Source organism: Bos taurus, chromosome 1 (assembly GCF_002263795.3).
Source record: "Bos taurus isolate L1 Dominette 01449 registration number 42190680 breed Hereford chromosome 1, ARS-UCD2.0, whole genome shotgun sequence".
Lineage (NCBI taxonomy): Eukaryota > Metazoa > Chordata > Mammalia > Artiodactyla > Bovidae > Bos > Bos taurus.
The window spans coordinates 44,941,560-44,958,511 of NC_037328.1; the positions used below are offsets into that span (position 1 = coordinate 44,941,560).

General features: G+C 42.0%; 1 protein-coding gene across 1 annotated transcript in view; it reads left to right on the forward strand.

Moving 5' to 3' along the window:
* Nucleotides 1–6,746: 6,746 nt before the first annotated feature.
* The window catches only part of TMEM45A (transmembrane protein 45A), a 113,042-nt gene continuing 102,836 nt past the window's right edge, over nucleotides 6,747–16,952 (forward strand). The window contains 1 exon segment of the mRNA NM_001075405.1: nucleotides 6,747–7,040. The gene's annotated coding sequence lies outside the window, so the exon portion shown is untranslated.

Genomic DNA, 16,952 nt, shown 5'->3' on the forward strand with positions numbered 1-16,952 from the left:
GTTGAACATCTTTTCATGTGTCTTTTGGCCATCTGTATTCCTGAACACTGATTTGAAGCTTACTTGAATGACTGAGGATCAAGGTGGTGTCAATCATCATTTCATCTAAAGTAAAAGGGTAAATTTTGCACCATCTTTTTAAATTGGGTAACTCCCATTGTAGGGGAAAAAGTAATGAGTCACTTATCCCTAGAGGAAATTTCTCCAAGTAACAAAGGTAGTCTTGTTTTTGAGAGATGTATGTGGTCTATGAGGAACATGGTGATGTTTGGCTAAGCACTTGTAGATCTCTTATGTACATTTTTAAGATGCAAGTCACTGTGTTTTGGAAATGGAGGCAAGTTAGTGCCTGGCTTCCACTTCAAAAAGTACGATATTGGGGATGTGGGCAGTGTCCTTGGACCAGGGTTGCTGCCAACTGTTGGAACTGTCCAGAGGAGGGTGGGAGAGTACAGGTCGGCAGAGCTTCCAGGGTGGCTTCTTGGCTAATTGGTAAGCCATAGGGTTCAGGCTAATCCTTTCAGTCCAATCTGTTCTATTCATGCTGCTTGCTGAGTGGTAGCTTTTCCGTCCCATGAATGACTGAGAATAAGAGTGAAGGGAACATTCAGAGGTATTGACAGGTGTTCTGTGGGGGAAATACTGGAATTGGAGTCATCTATTGCTGTTTTCAGGAGACTTTTTGGTAAGGTTAAGGAGAATGGGTATCAAATTGTGGTCAGAGCTGCCTGGCAGGGAATGACAGACTCACAGTGTCACATAAGATGACCACAACAGTTTGGGATGGTTTCATCTACGCCTTTTCCTCCGGGAAAAAGTCTCCAGGGCAATTGTGAAAGATGAATGATTAATGTTCCCCCCTTCTCCCTCTGCCCCAGGGTTTCTGATGTTCCTTCTTCTGGCACTAGGGTTGTTGCTCTCCCTCAACCTCTACAAAATCAGTGTGTCTGTTTCAGTAGCTATAACCTCACCTCTTTTCTAATCATGCCCTATTCACATCACATCTTTTATCTAGTGAGTAGGGTGCAAAAGGGACAAGCCCAGTTTTTCTAAAACTTGAGATTCTTACGTTCCTCATCTGGGGATGCATGGGCTATTAGAGGAGAACTCAGTGGGCAGTGTACACAATCAAGCATCCATTATTCTTATGACCTAGGACCATGTCATCCAGTAAGAGAATGCAGGTGGCTGAACTAGAATTAGGTTTGAATCCTCTAGGTCCCCTTTGGGCCAGGCTGTCACCTTGAAGGTATACCAATCTAACTGGCCTAGTGGTGCTGTGAAGAGAAAGGATGCAACATCATGCTCAAGAATAGTCAACCCAGAATTCCAAATTTTCAGAATACTTCTGTGTAACCCTCCACTTATTTCATCTAGAATATTACCCAGAAAGTAAGTGGCTGATAGGAGATCCTCTCTTTCTGGACAGAGCTGTATTCGGTGACCAGACTGCTTAATAAGTTGTGTAAACCAGGAGGAGGTGAGGGAGATAGTCAGAAATCTTTTTTTTTTAGTTAAAATTTTTATTTTGAGATAATTATAGATGGATATACTGCTGAAAGAAATAATACAGAGAGACCTCAAGTATTCTTTTTTTTTTAAAGTTTATTCATTTGGCTGCTCTTGGTCTTAGTTATAGCATGTGGGATCTTCTTTTGTTTGTTTGTTTTTCCAGCATGTGGGATCTTTAATTTCAGCATATGGGATCCAGTTCCCTGACCAAGGATCGAACCCAGGTCCCCGGCATTGAAAGCACAGAAGCTTAGCTACTGGACCACCAGGGAAGACCCAAGATTTCATGTACTCTTTACTCAGTTTCCTCCAATTATAACATTTTGCACGATTATAGTACAATATCCCAACAACATCCCATGCATATAGTCAAACTACAAAACTCTTCCAACACCACAAGGATCTTCTACTTTGCCCATTTATATTCACACTCATTTCCCTTCCACCCCACCACCTCTTTAACCTCAGGCAATCATTATTCTGTTTTCCATTTCCATAATTTTGTCATTTCAAGGATGTTATATAAAGAGAATCACAAAGTATGTAAGAAAAGCATCTAGTTTTCCACATTAAGTATAGTGTTGCGTGTGCTCAGTTGTGGCCGACTCTTTGAGACTACATGGACTGTAGCCCACCATGCTCTTCTGTTCATCAGATTTTTCCAAACAAGAAAGAATACTGGAGTGGGTTGCCATTTCCTTCTCCAGGGGATCTTCCCAACCCCTGGATTGAACTCACATCTCCTGCATTACACGCTGATTCTTTACCATAGAGTCACCTGGGAAGCCAAGCATAATGTTAGCTGTGGGTATTTTGTATGTGTTCTTGTGCATGTTCTCCTCTCCTTTTTTATTTTTCTGAGCATTTTTCTGATGCTGAATTTTGTTGAAAGTGCTTACTCTACATCGACTGAACAGTTCAGTTAAGTTATTCAGTCATGTCTGACTCTTTGCAAACCCAAGGACTGCAGATGCCAGGCCTCCCTGTCCATCACCAACTCCTGTTGGTGATGCCATCCAACTATCTCATCCTTTATTGTTCCCTTTTCCTCCCACCCTCAACCTTTCCCAGCATCAGGGTCTTTTCCAATGAGTCAGCTCTTCCCGTCAGGCAGCCAAAGTACTGGAGTTTCAGCTTCAGCATCAGTCCTTCCAATTAATATTCAGGACTGATCTCCTTTAGGATGGATTGGTTGGATCTTGTAGTCCAAGGGACTCTCAAGAGTCTTCTCCAACACCACAGCTCAGAAGCATCAATTCTTCAATGCTTAGCGTTCTTTATAGTCCAACTCTCACGTCCATACATGACTACTGGAGAAACCAAAGCTTTGACTACATAGACCTTTGCTGGCAAAGTAATGTCTCTGCTTTTTAACATGCTGTCTAGGTTGGTCATAACTTTTCTTCCAAGGAGTAAGTGTCTTTTAATTTCATGGCTGAAGTCACCATCTTCAATGATTTTAGAGCCCCCCAAAATCAAATCTGTCACTGTTTCCATTGTTTCCCCATCTATTTGTCATGAAGTGATGGGGCTTGAATGCCGTGATCTCAGTTTTCTGAATGTTGAGTTTTAAGCCAACTTTTTCACTCTCCTCTTTCACTTTCATCAAGAGGCTATTTAGTTCCTCTTCACTTTCTGCCATAAGGGTGGTGTCACCTGTATATCTTAGGTTATTGATATTTTCCCCACAATCTTGATTCCAGCTTGTGCTTCATGCAGCCTGGCATTTCTTATGATGTACTCTGCTGCTGCTGCTAAGTCGCTTCAGTCGTGTCCGACTCTGTGCAACCCCATAGACGGCAGCCCACCAGGCTCCGCTGTCCCTGGGATTCTCCAGGCAAGAACACTGGAGTGGGTTGCCATCTTCTTCTCCAATGCATGAGAGTGAAAAGTGAAAGTGAAGTTGCTCAGTCGCTTCCAACTCTTTGCGATCCCATGGACTGCAGCCCACCAGGCTTCTCCGTCCATGGGATTTTCCAAGCAAGAATACTGGAGTGGGGTGCCATTGAGTTAAATAAGCAGGGTGACAATATACAGGCTTGATGTACTCCTTTCCCGATTTGGGAACCAGTCTGTTGTTCCATGTCTAGTTTTAACTGTTGCTTCCTGATCTGCATACAGATTTCTCAAGAGGCAGGTCAGGTGGTCTGGTATTCCCATCTCTTGAAGAATTTTTCACAGTTTGTTGTGATCCATGCATCAACTGATAAATTTGTGTAATTTTTCTTTAGTCTATGAATGTCATGGGTCATATTGGTTAATTTTTTAATTAGATAAGCCCTGCATCCCTGGGGAAAAAACACAACTTGCTAATGGTGTATAATAATTTTTATATATTGCTTAGTTCTATTTGCTAATATTTTGCATCTGTATTCATTAGGGGTATTGATTGGTCTGTTTTCTTTTTTATGCTTTGTTTCTTTGGTTTTGCATCTGAGAAGTTCTGTCTTGCCAAAGTCAGTTGGAAAGGGTTCTTTCCTATTTTCTGAAAGACATTATGTAGATTTGGTGTTAATTCTTCCTTAAACATTTGGTAGAGCTCTTCAGTGAAAACTTCTGGGCCTGGAGATTTCTTCTTTGGGAGTATTTGAATTATGAATTCAATTTCCTTAATTGGTTACAGAGCTATTCAAATTATTTCATATTGAGTGAGTTGTGGGAATTTGTGTTTTTCAAGGAATTGGTTCATTTTATTTAAGTCAAATTTTATGTGTGTAGCGTTGTTGGGAATGTTCCCTTATTTCTTTCTGACGTCTGCAAGGTCTATAGTGAGATCCCTGGTTTTGTTCCTGACGTTGATAATTGATGTCTTCTCTCTTAATTTTTTTTGTCAGTCATGCTACCAGTTGTTCATTATATTGATCTTTTCAAAGAACCAGCCCTTAGTTTTTACCTTATTATAGCCTGCTAAAGGTGGAAGTCTAGGACCCAGCTAGCCTTTGCTGAGGTGGATGTGGGGGAAGCCACACTTTTGTCTGGGGTGTTTGGCTAGAGCATACCCATTATTGTCTAAACTCATCTTGTCTTTCTAGGTTCCTCCTTCCTGGTTCTTTGGCTAAAAACAAAAGACAGCAGTCTTTTGCTGGGGTCCAAGTCTGGATCAAGGAACTCATGATCATGACATTCCTTTGGTCCCTAGATTCTAAGCCTCTCTGCCTTCTTCTTTCAACCCTTCAAAGTTGTTTTATATTTGTTTATACGTAAAGTCAGGGTTTGTGGTTGTACTAGCAGGAGAAACAGGGAAAATTGTATCTACTCCATCTTACTCCCTGGAAGTCTTTTTTTTTTTTTAGTAGATTTTTGAGGAAGCCGTGTCAGTGGTTAACGATGTCAGGTACCTGTTGATTGTAATGAGTGTAGAAGGTTGATCATGTACCTTGACTGTCAGGCCATTGTTGAATAACTTTTGAATTAAAGGTGTACCATTATCAGATTACAAATGTTCCAGAAAGCTGAACTCATGATGAATTTCAAGGGCCAAGCTTCCTTCGTGAGTTTTCTTGACTGCTAGAGTGATTGAGTATTGTGAATCTACTCATGTATTTTTTTTTCCTTGGTGAATGGGACCCTGAATTTTGGAGGGCTTGCAGAGGAGAGATAACATGGAAATCAGGGCTATAAAGACTTCCGGTGTCTGACTAGTCCATTGTGGCAGACAGACCCTAAGGAGGACCCGAGGCTGTCCACCTCCTGGCATCCAGGAACTTCAGGAGATCGAGACTAGTCTCTAGGAGGCAAGGGCAGCTGCTAGCTGACATCTAGAAAGAAGCAGGGGATGCAGAGCTAAAGCCACAAAGAAATGAAGCCTGCAACAACCCAAGAGAGCCTGGAAGCAGATTCTTCCCTCCTTGAGCCTCCAGATGAGGATGTATCCTGACAGACACTGTGAGGGCAGCCTTGTGAGATGCTGAGCAGAGAATCCCAGTTAAGCCATGCCTCAACTTCTGACCTTTAAAAACTGCAAGAGTAAATGTGTGGTGTTTCAAGCTACCAAATTTGTGGTAATCTGTTAAATAGCAATAGGTAACAAATAGACCAACCAAGAATACATCATCTACAGAGTGAAAGCTTTGGACATCAGAAGGCAGAGGCACTCATAATAATAAACTCTGACCCAACTACTCCTGGCAAATGGCATGAAAATTTATGTACGCATGATGTGAACACATATTGGAAAACTTGGTGGTGTGCTATGATAGACTGCCTGGTCTCTGTCTTGGTAGCCTCATCTGAAAGTGGAGATAATTTTAATGTCTACTTCATAGGGTGGCTGTAAGAATTAAACATGATAATGCAGGTAAAGCAAATTAGTGAAGACCTGGCACAGTTCATGGCGTGTGGCCCAATGAATGTAGCTTTTGCCATCTTAATGTTTCAATGAGGTCACATTGCTGTCAACATCCTCAAATTGTAAAGGTGACTGGTTTGCAGACACTCCCCCCAACTAATCAATCTTTCAACAGTTTCCCCAGGATCAAAGCATCGTTTTGCTGTCCTGTTTACATTCTCACAAAACAACGTTTTTCATTTTCCTACAACTACCATCACCCAGCTGAAACTAACCAGGTCTTCCAAATCTCTCCCATAATCAACCCTGGGCTTTTCTGCAGAAAGAACAACTTCTCTAGTTAATGAGGACTTCAGTGAAGGGTTCATTAAGTTTTTATCCTCCAACAAAAGAATACTGTCCCCATGAAAAAGGCTCTTGAATTTCATTTTTTGCTCCCTGGATCAAGAGGGGAGAGTGAAGTTCTGAGACGTGGTTTGAGGCCCTTTGGGGGCGTGGGCATTTCGGAGCCCCAGTCCCTTCCACTCGGAAATGTTGGGGATTTAAGTCAGAGCGGGGCGTGCCTATAAATTTCATCCCAAGAACGGGTTGAAATCACACTGTTTAAAGAAACCAGCCTAACCACCTGAAAGGGTGGGAGTAAAAGGAAGCAGGGCCGGGACTAGCCCTGGTGCGGAAGACCCCTCTCGGCCCCGGCCCCTCCCGGGCCCGCAGTGGCCGCCGAGTGCCACATCAGCACCCGCGCTCCACTTCCAGGTTCTTCCCAAGGATGCAGCGAGCGAGCCCGGGGGGCGGGGGGCGGGGCTTGAGGCCCGCGGGAGTGGCGGGCTGACCCGCCAATAGGCGGCAAGCGAGGAGCCCCGGAGACCAATCAGCTGGAGCTTCTGCTAGCGGCGGCCGCCTAGACTCATGCCCCGCGGGGGAATCAGATGAGACACATCTGGACAGCTGCGCTGGGGAACTGTGCTGCCCCTTCTCGGGCCGACGTCAGCTGAGCACGTCTCCCACGTTCTCTCCTTGCAGGCACTTATTATTATTCATTTTCCCAATGAAGCAACCTAGAATCCAAGTTTAAAACTTTTCTCCTCTAATGCGAGAGGGGGCCAGATCCCATCCTACTTGTTAAACGTTCTTGGGGCTCTGGGATCCAAAGGACAGAAACAGCAACAACGAAAGCCCAGCCGCTGTCTCATTTAAAACTGGCAAAGTGGAAAAGTAGTATTGAGTAAGACCGATTTGGGTAAGTTTTGGATACGTATTGGATATCCTGTTTATCGCTCTATGATCTCTATCTTGCCTCTTTTTCCTATTCTCACTAGCCCTCTCTTTATCAGGGAGAGAATACCGCTTGCTGCCACAAACTGAACAGACTTCGTTTCCTTTACTTCTTTGGTAACACTTTAGTTTTGGGGTCATCTGTATGCTATTTTTAAAAATTTCCTGGGAACCGAAATTTAACTGCTTTCCTATTAAAAGCCTCTTTTAACTTCAAAGTTGAACTATGGATAACTTTATTTTTCTGTTTTCTTTCAGTGAGAACAGTGTATACATTTGTAGAGCCGGTATTTTTATCCATCCCCAACACTCTATTTTGGTAGAGGATTGAAAAGTTATCTGGGTTATTCACAACTAACGAAACTTTTACTTTCTATAATAAGATGTTTAATATTAAATTATTTAAATCCTGAATTGTTATAGGTAGTTACTGTTTCAGTTACATGTGAATGAAGCTCAGTGTCTTTTCTGTATTCTCCTGCTCATAGTGGTAGGCACAAATTCTTCCTTGATCATTAAAAAACACATTAAACATGTTTGTTTAGAGATGCTGTACATCCACTATGTACACCAATAATGTTATATATTAATCACACTATGTACCACTATGTACATCAATAATGTATATCCACTATGTACATCAATAATGTTATATTATGACCACTATGTACAGACCACTATGTACATCCCTATGTACATCAGTAAATAACATCACTGTTCTGTATTAATCCCATAATTACATCAAAATAATATTCACAGTGGTTGTTAGATCGTTGTGCTTCCACATAATTCTGATATTTATTTCAGGATTTATAAATGGAAATGTTGGCAAATATTGAGCTAGGTGAATGGCCTGAGGCTCATTCCATCTTAGACATCTATAATTGTCTCTGTTTAAACAATGTTTTAGATTTGAGGCTTTATCAGATATTATTTACTATTGTGGCCAGAATTAATCTTTAATTTCTGACTTAGAAAGCAGTAGGTGCCTTAATTGAAAGTGTGTTTTTGATTCAGAAAAGCATTGCACACTGTGAGTGGAAGAGTTGAAGTGGTTTTCAGGGCTGGAGGTTTAGAAGAAACAGTGTTGCAGGGATCAGTATAAAGAGCCAGCTGGTCTGGTTCAATTCAAAACCCTCCTGTTTAATCTTGAGCAAGTTACTCAGCCCATCTTACCTCAGTTCAATCCTCTGTATATGGAGATAATACTACCTATCACCGGCTCCCTTTTCAGCTTCCCCTGCTGCACTTGTTTTCCCAGCCACCATTCTGACCTCTACACTACCACCTAGGGTTTACTGAGTGCAGACCAGTTGTTAATGGGGCCTTGTGTATAGCTGTAAGGGAGAGAGAGTCTGGAGAGGAAAGTGAGGTAGAATTTATCAAGCACCTTAGAAAGATCTAGAAAGTTCTGGGAAAGAGAACTTACAGGATGGTTTTATAGAAGGGTTGGCATTTCTGGGAAAGATTTTGACAAACAGCTTTGGTTGAGGGGAAAGGGATCCTAAAACAGAAGGTGGCAGGCATTCTAGGAGGAAGGGAAAGCATGGACAAAAGCATTGAGGCTAGAAAGTGTGACTCTATCATCAGGACCCTGGGTTGTGATAGGGATAATTCATGAGAAGTCAGTAGATGGAAAGATGAAAAGTGGGGGAAGGGGGAGGTAGGAGAGAGTGGTGGGGAGATCCTGTGGGGAAGGAGAGGCTTGGGAGGTAAGATTGGTAGGAAGTGGCAAGCTGAACTGGCAGCAGTTGCATAGTTGGAGGTGTCTCTGGAATGATCCATCTCTGGAGTCCAGTTTCTACCCCTTGCCCAGCATACCCTCCCCATCTGTTCCACTGCTTCAGTGACCTCCAACCCACCCCCTTCAGGGCCTTGAAGGACTGCCCAGTGAGTCTGGGTCCCACTCTTGGAATCACTCTTGTGGTGGCTGTCTTGAAGCTCTGCTGAAGTGGTTTGGCATCCTGGACTATTAGGCTGCATTTCAGATGCAGGCTACACTCTAAAGTCTTTGACATGGTTGTGATTGTTGCACTCGTCCCCAACTCCCTACACACACAGTGTGTGCTGGAAAGCCCTTTTTCATGTTGCTAAGAGAGTCGAACATTCACATGGTAATATTTATAACCTTAATATTTATAACCTTATGATGTACAATTGTTGAAGAAGATAAGACCTGTAGTATTCACCTCAGTGGAGAGTCAGTTTGGAGATCTCTGCTGTCTCTTCCTTGAGAAGTACTGAGCTGTGTCAGAGGGAACCCAGGTCTGGTCCTGATGCTGCTGTGGACCACCTGTGTGACCTTGGGCAAGACTGAGCCATTATGGCCGTCTCTGTGCCATCAACTGTTAAAAGATCTCTAAGGCCCCTCTTCCCTTGGATGATTCTTTTATTCTTCTTGCACCCCCTAGAGCCCAAGCCTTAACCACTAGTCTGTGCTGCCTTGGATATAATACATCAAAGCAGCTTTTTTTGTTTATAACAACAGTAGTCAGGAAGTCCATGGAAGGAGGATCACTGGAGGTGGGGGGACCATTTGGAGGAGTGGAGTTGGTACAGTTTCCCAGGAGTGGCCAGAATATCAACATGAGTCTTGTGTACGGATGTGTTGCATGTGCAGACCGGTCATGTTTTGTTGTTGTTCAGTTGCTAAGTTGTGTCCAACTCTGCTACCCCATGAACTACAGCAGATGCCATTCAGCCATCTCATCTGGAGATGTTTTACTTGTTTTTTAGATGGAGCTCATTACAAATAATCATCTGTATTTTCTTTTTTTTTATTTAAAAATTTATTTTATTTTATTTTATTTTTAACTTTACAGTATTGTATTGGTTTTGCCATATATCAATATGAATCCGCCACAGGTATACACATGTTCCCCATCCTGAACCCTCCTCCCTCCTCCCTCCCCGTACCATCCCTCTGGGTCGTCCCAGTGCACCAGCCCCAAGCATCCAGTATCATGCATCAAACCTGGACTGGCGACTCAGTTGAAACATGTATAATATCATATATGTCTTTTCATCTTGATTGAACAGAACTACTATAGACCTTGGGCTTACGGTAGACTTTCAGTAATACCAGGTGACTCATTGTTGCCTTTAAAAAGCTGAAACAGAGTATACAAGCATCAAAAGTAATGATTTCCCCTTTATTTACTGCCTTCTTCCCTTTCTACTAGTTTTTCCAGATGTAATTTTGTTAGTAGTTTGGTCTGTATCCTTCCAGTCCTTCTCCAAGAGTCTACTCATGGGTGTAGATCTAAACATGAATATAATTTAAAAATATAAATAGAACCACAGTAGTTTTATTTGAAAATACAGAGAAACAATGAAATGTCCGAAGGCTTGTGGAAGAATGGGGCAGATGCCAGGTACACTTTCTATTCCTGTTACTTGTGAATCCTTGTTTGTTTGTTTGTTTTTCTTATTTCTAGAGACACTGTGGTTTTGGGATAAGAACTTCACGTGGTGAAGGTCAACGTAGGACTATTTGAGGGGTCCTGTTATTAGTCATACCCAGTCTGGATTTGAATTTTGGGAATTCGATCTTAAATTTTTTAATATAGTGAATCAACTTTAAAATATTTCTTGAAAAACAGTTTAGTTTTCTTTTTATCTTATTAACTTAATGTAGTCACTCTTTTCAGTCTAGCACACTGACAGAGTACACAGACTTTGGAGTCAGACTGAAGGTTTCAACTTGATACCTACTTCTTACTAGTGTAAGTCACTTTGTCATGGAGGTTTTATTACCTATAAAATGGGGATATCAAAGCCACTAAATGAGGAAATCAGTAGAAAACATTTAGCATGATGTCTGCGTCATACTAAAGCCTATACATGTAAGCAGTTCATTTTTTACTGTGGTAAAAAGCATAACATAAAATTTGGCTTTGTAACCATTTCTAAGTGTATAGTTCAGTGACGTCAAGTACATTCACATTTTTGTGCAGTCATCACCACTGTGAATCTCCAGAACTTTTTCATCAAAATGAAACTCTGTCCTCATTAAACCTTAACTCTCTATTACCTTCCCCTGTCCTCTCAGCCTCTGGCAGCAACCATTCTACATTCTTTCTCATGCATCTGACTACTCTAGGTATCTCATATAAGTGAAACTATAGAATATTTGTCTTTTTATGACTGGATTATTTCACTTAGCATATGTCTTCAAAGTTCACCCAGATTATAGTGTTATAATTTGATTTCTTTTTAAAGCTTAATAATTTTTCTTTGTACATATATATCACATTTTGTTTATCCAAAACAAATGTTGATGGACATTTGGGTTATTTCCATCTGCAAAGTTAATTTTTTGTGTCAATTTGTCCAGGCTACAGTATCCAGACACTTAGTCAAACATTATTCTAGATATTTAGTGAAGGTATTTTTAGGTTTGAGGCTTTAACCCCATGAGGGCTTCCCTTGTGGCTCAGTGGTAAAGAATCCGCCTGCCAATGCAGAAGCCACAGGAGATGTGGGTTCAATCCCTGAGTGGGGAAGATCCCCCAGAGAAGGAAATGGCAACCCATTCCAGTATTGCTTCAAAATCTCATGGACAGAGAAGCCTGATGGGCTATAATTCATGGGGTCCCAAAAGAGTAGGACATGACATAGCAACTAAATAGCAACTACTTGCATAAAATTCAAATGACATCCCTCATTTCCAGGTAGCCCTGTATTAAATTACTATCCTCACACTTTAAATGAACAAAGTATAAAGTTCTGAATTTCACTTTGATATGTCTAGGTATAGACTTAAAAAAAAATTAACAGCTTGTTTTCTTTTGATGTGTCCTTTATATTTGAAGACTCAAATATAAAGTCTTCCTTTAGATCAGAGAGTTGTTCTCCAGTTATTTGAATCTCGCTTCCTCTCTCTATAAGCCAGAAATAATTCAGACTAATGATTGTCAACAGCTGTTACAGGAAGAGGGGAAAAACCAGCATAGAGAGAGGCATGTAGTAAGAAGCACATTTAGGACAGATTTAGGGACATTGTGTATTAAATAAATAATGAAAATTTAATAACATTAAAAAATAATGCAGAGGGAAAAATTGTGAAAAATGGTCGTACCAAAATCATGTGGTAGCTGAACCTTGAGGACAAAGGCCTGAGGAAGAGGGAGTAATAAGGAGGAGAGAGAAGGTTTTGTTGAGAAAGAATGGGGGGTACTGGGGTCAGGGACCTAGAAGCTCTTACCTTTAAGCCAGCAGGAAGGAGAACTGACAGCCCAGCGTCTCCGTCTCTGGTGTCGCTTCTCCTCCTCCTGCTCTGCCCTCAGTTTGTGTACACCGAGGGCATGAAGACAGACTGTGGGAGAGCAGGGTAATCTGGTTTTTTCCTTGTTGCTTGTGTGACTTTTCCTCTGTTGTTTCCACTGCGGGGAGCAGAAGAATGAATCAATGAGGATGAATGAGATCATCCTCCTGGGGCAAGTGGGAAAACCCCATACAGACACTAAGCCTCCTTTTCCTCATCAGAAAAGCAGGCCTTTCTCCCTCTACTTCTAAGAGAGGATTCATGAAGTCCTGTATGTAATGGGGCTTCGTGAACTGTATTGTGTTTTATGGAGGAGAGAGGTTATGTGACCGTGATCATACTTTAAAGCTCTTTCTTCACAGAAAGATGCACAAACAACTAATGGCTAAGTGAGTGACAGTTTATTAGGTGTCAGCTCTTCTCAGGGTTCTTCTCGTTGTACCGTCATGGATGCCTTATGGTGTAGAGGCTATTATTATTTTAGAGATGAGATAACTGAGGCCCAGAGAGGTTAAGTAACTCTTCCAAGGTCACACAGTGATGAAATCAGGATTTAAGCACAGGATAACCTCCTTGCAGTGTCTGAATGCTTTATGCCATGTGTAATATTATCCTCAGGAGTGAAGCACCTGTTGTGGTTGCCACTTTTTGATATTCACCATGGCCTGAAAGGTAATCTGGCTCTGCCTTTATCCACCCATCTCCACCTTGTCCCCTCCTTTCCCAATGCTAATGAAATGTAGTCAGACTTTGGATAAAAAAGTAGGTTCAGGTAGAGGCCACATGATGATTTGAGGTGTGAGATACTTGTTTGTTCTTTCATCTACAAGCTCAGGCTTGGACTGGTGCTTCTCTCATGTTCTCCAGTAGCAATAACTTTGCCATTAGTTTTGAAATGAGTGAGATGGCCAATACCAAGTCCCAGAGAAGATCTGTGAGCAACTCTGCTCAAATAGGGCTTCCCTGGTAGCTCAGATGGTAAAGAATCTGCCTGCAATTTAGGAGACGAAGGTTCGATCCTTGAATTGGGAAGATCCCTTGGAGAAGGGAATGGCAACCCACTCCAGTATTTTTGCCTGGAGAATTCCATGGACAGAGGAGTCTGGCAGGCTACAGTCTGTGGGGTCTCAAAGAGTTGGACATGACTGAGTGACTAACACACACACTGCTCGAATAATGCAACCTACTTCTCCTCTGATAAACTTGGCCTCATGATGTCCAGATTGTATTTACACCTTATACAAGCCTTTTAGGCTGTTTGTTTCCTTCCCTGGAAATGGGGCTGGTGTGAGTCAGGATGGTACAGGGGATATTCCAATTGCTCTTGAGATTAGAAAATAAAAGATTGATAGTGTGATTGTTGATATTTTTGATGAGAATTCATTGGTGGAGAGCATGACAGTTACTCAGTGAGTTGAGAAGAAACACATCTTCTGGGAAAAAGCTTTGGCTTTGGCCTGGGTGCTTACCATCCAGAGGCTGCCTGTGTGGAGAGAGTCATGAGTCTTTCCCCATCTCACTGTTGTTTTCCAATTTCCAAATGGAGCACTACTGTTGCAGTGAATGAGAAGGCAGCGGCTCCAAAATTTCTCATGTGGCCATGGAGAGACATGGGTTATACAAAGTATGCTTATATAGCTGGAAGAGGTATTGGAGGGTCAACATCATTTCAGACTGGACTTCCAGTATTCTCCTTGCCTTTTAAACCCATTACCTATTTTAATGATTTCCAACTTTTAGAAGAGGATTTTATTGTCTTTTGTTAATGAACTGGCATGGTAATGAAAACAATTCTCAATTTTTTTGGTGTGTGTGTGCCTGCTGATGCTCAGTCATGTCCAACTCTTTGTGACCCCATGGACTATAGCCCACCAGGCTCCTCTGTCTATGGAATTTTCCAGGCAAGGATGTTGGAATGGGTTGCCATTTCCTACTCCAGGGGATCTCCCCAACCCAAGGATCGAACCTATGTCTCTTGCATTGCATCTTCTGCATTTGCAGGCAGATTCTTTATCACTGAGCTACTTGGGAATCCCTTTAGTGGCCAAAAAAAAATATATATATATATAGTATATTCAGTAGTCTGAGGATGTGAAGTAGGAATGTGTCTTTTATCAATCTTTCTAGGAGATTCTTGGGTCAGTGGCTCAAGATCCTCATTTTGAAAAACTCAGGTTAAAGTGGTATCTTTTCTGTGTAATAATATTGGTGTTGAGTGCTAAGTTGACTGAATTTGAAAGAATTTCTGGTTTTGCCCAAGATAGAGTAACAGGGCCAGATTTATTCTTATCCTGAAATAATAAAAAATATCAGATAAAATATATGAAGTAATATATGGGTTTTGAAACACTGGTCATCAGGCAATGGGAGGGCAGTGATATCCAGGAAATTACAAAGACATGAACACTCCAACTGCTCCAGCTGATCCCTGGGAGACAGTCCAGGCTGAGCCCCAGGTGGAACTCATACTCCTTGAGTTGAGGAGGTGGTGCTGAGAGCCCAGGAAACCAAGGTGTCCAGAGTTCACAGGACTGAGTTCCAGAACCAAGAGACCTGCACAGAGAGGGGTCACTGGAAACATGCGGGAAGGCCCCTCACGTGTTCGTAAGAGTAAGTGAGTCAACTACAGGAGTCTGGAGGGTGGCGGGAGGGGTGCAAAGATGAGGGAGAGGGTGGAGAGCAGTTCCCTGCAGTCACAGAAGTCTGGGAATATTGCTTGTTCCCTCCAACCAGATTAGAAGACTTATAATTCACGAGTATTGGACAGAACAGTCAGGAAGGTCTGGCCTCAGTAATGGGGAATACTTAGCCTTAAACTGATCACTGCTCCCGACATGCCTAACAGATCATCAAAAAGTGATACCTGAGAGGATCAGACTGCTCCCAGGTCACCTACTCATCCCAGAACAGACCTCAAGAATATTTAGAAATATGAAAAAATATCCAGTGCCCCAAAAGACAAAATTCACAATGTCTGGCACCCCAAAATAGTAAAGCAGTTGTGTTTAAAATGAAACACACTGTCCTTGACTGACCTAGAAGTGTATTTCCACACACATTTTTGTACCATTATGCAGTCAAACAGTTAAGTCCATCAGTGTAACATTTTGTACATAACATGCCCTACTCTGCTAAACCATGGTCTGCGTTAATATTTATCTTGGCTTCTGAGATAACAGTTCCTCTTTCATGTCCATTATTGTTTTTTTAAATATGTTTCCTGTGTTTGGTAACTCCAACTCCTGGCTTATGGGAAGGTAAGCTCAGTCAGTACATCATGTATCTGCCCCAAGCATTGGAGCTGGGAGCAATGGATGGTGAAATGGGGCTAATTCTCTAAGGCTGATGGGTGACTTGGAATCAAATGCCATAGAGAGCAGTAAGGGCCAAACCAGGGAGTCCAAGATCTGCTGACAGGTATAAGGGGTGAGTTCAGCCAGGGTGAATTTCAGCCTCTGAAATTCAACAGCAGTGTACCAGTGTTGTGTTAGGACTGAAGCTGAAGAGTCAGACCTTGACTTTGCTACTTGCAGTTTGAGGTTGGGTTAGTGAGATTACTCTGGGGTCATGCATGAGCTTAATGCTCTACAGGTCCATAACTGACCTCCAGACTTTGAGCCTGGGCTGTCTCTTCTCCTCTGAGATTAGGTAATTTTTAATTTGGTCACCAAGCACCAAGTGTGTTTTGCTGATTCATTGCTGCCTAGAAGTTCGGTCTGACACCCTGTCTTCTGGGTATCTCTTCTTTAATGCTTTGCTACTTGAAGAAACAAGTGTTCTTTAGTTTGGCTGGTGCCAAGCACCTTGCCATCCTTTCCCATTCTGCCTGAGCAGATAGGTGACTTTTCTACTTATAAGTCTCTTGGATGGTGGAAAAGTGTATGTTTCTTAAAACGTTGTGTCCCAGATCAATTTGTAAAAAAGTAAGAAAGCTCTTACTTGAAGATAATGACAAGACATTACTACTATCATCTGATGAAAATGTTCCTTTCTTTGAAGGATTGGGGCTAAAGGGTCAGTCTTAGAAAAAATTGGAAGTCAGTTTGTCTTTTAAAGCAGAGGTCTTAAGATCACGTTTTCACCTGAAAAGGAGGCCGATCAGAAGTCTTCCAAAACCTTACTTTTATTCCCAGTGTTGGCTGGACTCTGGGTTGGGTTACTGCAGCAGGAATACAGGGATGCATACTAGTCAGTATTCTCATGATCTCTATGATGGTTCTTGTGGAAGAAACAGTTTACTTGCAGTATTTAATGATAATAATAACAGCAGCTGCAGCGTTAGATGGTGGATGGAAAAAGTCTATCACTTTCATTTCCTTTCAATCAGCATTGATCGGAGGAGGATCCGTTTCTCTCTGGTGTTTTCCAGTGAGAGAGACGAGGAGAGCGTGGGTGAGGCTTTCTGTCTTCACTTGATGAGCTTAGGACCATTTCCTGTCTTCCTGCACATGTCTGGGACCTTCAGCCTGTTTGCAAGATGTACTCAAGGACAAAGATTGTGGTTTCTGGAGAGAAATGCACAGAAGAACTTGATACAGTCTCACAGTTGTTAATTGTGGTAGGTGTAACTGGTTTTGTTTTTTGGCATATTGTTATTGTTGTTGTTCAGAC